Below are 3,148 nucleotides of genomic sequence, written 5' to 3'. Positions count from 1 at the left end.
TGTTTTATCTGATGCTTTTGCAAAGTGCTTCACCTTCAAGAAGATTCATAGGAAAGACCTTCTGATAGTGACAGGCCTCTGATAAATTTCAATTGTATTAATATTTCTAAACTGGCTAAGAACTTAAAGAATCTTAATGGAAGACCTGACGGCTTCATAAAAAATTGACAAAAGGGTTGGTTACTGAGTGAACTAGTGAATATGGTTATAACTTTTACTAGTTTTGTCTAGAATATTGCTGGGTTTGATCTGTGTTTTTCAGATGAAGGAAGCCCTTCCCCTCAAGTTGATTTTGATTTATAGCACTTTGGTAAACTACACCTGTGGGTAGAATTGACGCTTTTTCTTTCTCTGCCTGGTCCCTCCAGATACTGGACACTCTTGGGTTCTGAGCAGCCTTAGCAGATGAATGGGAAAGACTGTCTCCTGTCATGTGCAAGAATTGTGATATTTTGGGGACTTCTAGAAGAGAGAAGTTCACTGAGGTGGAGCGTGAGAGCAGGTTTTGGCATGGCTTTCCTGGCTTTGAGAGGCTTTTGGGGAATTTGGTCTGAGACTTCTGAAGAGTTCCACCACAGCCACTTTGTGTCCTGTGTGCTTAGTCACTCAGTTGTGTCTGACTCTTTGTGACCCCATGACTGTGGCCCACCAGGCTCCTCTTTCCATTTATCTCCAGGCAAGAATACTGGAGTGAGTTGCCATTCCCTTTTCCAGGGAATCTTCCTGACCAGAAATCTCCTATGTTATGGGCAAATTCTTTACCATCTGAGCCACCAGAGAAGCCCTACCTAAAAGTAACATGGGAATTATGCAGGCCTAATGCCTGTGTGTTAGTCACTTAGTCCTGTCTCTCTCTTTCTGACCCCATGGACTGTAGCCCACCAGGCTCCTCTGTCCATTTTGGAGGCACATATATGGTCAGTTGACCAGACTTATTTTGCAAATTAGTCTTGATTTGGCTGTTTGGTGGAGATGAGGGTAATTTTAGAGCAATGTTATATTTTGCTGCTGCTGCTGCTAAGTCGCTTTAGTCGTGTCCAACTCTGTGCGACCCCATAGATGGCACCCCACCAGGCTCTGCCGTCCCTGGGATTCTCCAGGCAAGAACACTAGAGTGAGTTGCCATTTCCTTCTCCAATGCAGGAAAGTGAAAAGTGAAAGTGAACTTGCTCAGTCGTGTCTGACTTTTTGCGACCCCATGGACTGCAGCCTACCAGGCTCCTCTGTTCATGGGATTTTCCAGGCAAGAATCCTGGAGTGGGTTGCCATTGCCGTCTCCAAATATTATATTTTAGTGGATGTTAAATTCTAGTTCTGTTAATTGAGGTCTGTGTTTATGAAGGTTATTGTGTTAACCATACTTTTGCTCTGATGTTCTGGAAAGAAAATGATCTAGTGAAATTGTCACAGAGTGTAACTGCTCATGAAGTGTGACATTGCTTTAAGTCTTCTGCTAAAAGCACATGTACATGCTTGTGTGACAATTGGGTATAAGTGATAACATGTTGGCTCTCAGTGATAAAAATAAAGTGTTTCCTCCTCAACATACCTCTGAGCCTGCTCACGAGATCTGATTAATTTTCCTGCAATATGAATAACTAGCAAAATACAGAAGAGACCTCACACTGAGGGACATAATCTGAACCTGGGGTAACCTGGGGTAGGAGCCAGCACCCCAGCATCAAGGGATGGGTATTTTGATCATCACTGCTTTCTGATTTGGAAGATGTGACATCAAAAGGGGAACTGATCGAAAAATCTGCACATGTTGGGGAGGGGGGGAGTCATTCTGGTTTACACAGGGTTTCACGTAAATTTTACTGACCAGAGCAACCATTCTGTCATCGTTCAGATATGCATTGTACATCTGCTTTGGCCATTGAGGAAGGGAATCATTTTGAAAGTCAAAATGGAGTAGTTGTGGTTTATACATCGAAAGTAGAACTAGGTGACATTGTATATGTGATTTTAGACATGTTCTTGTATCCTTGAACCATTGAGTTTTCTGAACTGTATTGCAGATGAGGACAAAATTCACAGGCAGGTGTGGTTTATCTTAGAATGTGCTTACTGCTTGTATTATGCTTTCTGGTCATCATCTCCCCTGTGTTGTGCCTGTTAGATGTCTTATATTTTCTCCCTTGTCTCAGGGAGTAAATCTGTTTGTAGACGGAGCAGCAACACTGGCTTTACTGCAAGATATGTCTAATTGCTGGGTGTACAATGAGATGTTGCTGTTGTCCTCCTCGGGACTTCTGTGGAAAATTGACGTGGCTGAGATGATGTAGGGACTACTGAAAGTGGAGGGGAGGGGGAGACTCACCGTTCCTGGTTCCATGTGCCAATACATCAGAAGGACCCCTGTAGGTAAATGTCACTGTACAGCTGACAGCCCATGAGCCCCCTGGGCTCTGTTGTGTGTAGTGGAATAGGCTGGCTTCTGGGTACACAGTTCCAACTAATGGGATTCAGTTCAGTTGCTCAGTCGTGTCCGACTCTTTGCGACCCCATGGACTACAGCACACCAGGCCTCCCTGTCCATCACCAACTCCCGGAGCCTACTCAAACTCATGTCCATTGAGTTGGTGATGCCATCCAACCACCTCATCCTCTGCCATCCCCTTCTCCTCCTGTTTTTGATATTTCCTAGCATCAGAGTCTTTTCCAATGAGTCAGTTTTTTGCATCAGGTGCCAAAGCATTGGAGTTTCAGCTTCAGCATCAGTCCTTCCAATGAATATTCAGGACTGATTTCCTTTAGGATGGACTGGTTGGATCTCCTTGCTGTCCAAGGCACTCTCCAGAGTCTTCTCCAACACCACAGTTCAAAAGCATCACTTCTTTGGCGCTCAGCTTTCTTTATACTCCAACTCTCACATCTGTACATGACTACTGGAAATAATGGCATTAACTGGTTCTTATTTGGAAGACCTAACAGGTTCACCTGTAATGGCACTCAGCATAACATGGGGGTGCAGACCTGTGCTATGACAGCTGAGACTAAGCCAGTGAAGTGTTTCTCTTAGATCCAGGGCCAGCTCCTCCCAGGGTTGTGACTCTGGGTTTGTAACCAGCAGGGGTGGCCTGTCTGTATTGTATTTGTGGTATCTGGTGGAAGTGTCCCCTGTACAAACCTGACCCCAGCAATA

Source organism: Bos indicus x Bos taurus, unplaced genomic scaffold, assembly GCF_003369695.1.
Source record: "Bos indicus x Bos taurus breed Angus x Brahman F1 hybrid unplaced genomic scaffold, Bos_hybrid_MaternalHap_v2.0 tig00003603_arrow_arrow_obj, whole genome shotgun sequence".
NCBI classification, from domain to species: domain Eukaryota; kingdom Metazoa; phylum Chordata; class Mammalia; order Artiodactyla; family Bovidae; genus Bos; species Bos indicus x Bos taurus.
Note: the sequence above shows the minus strand (reverse complement) of the source record.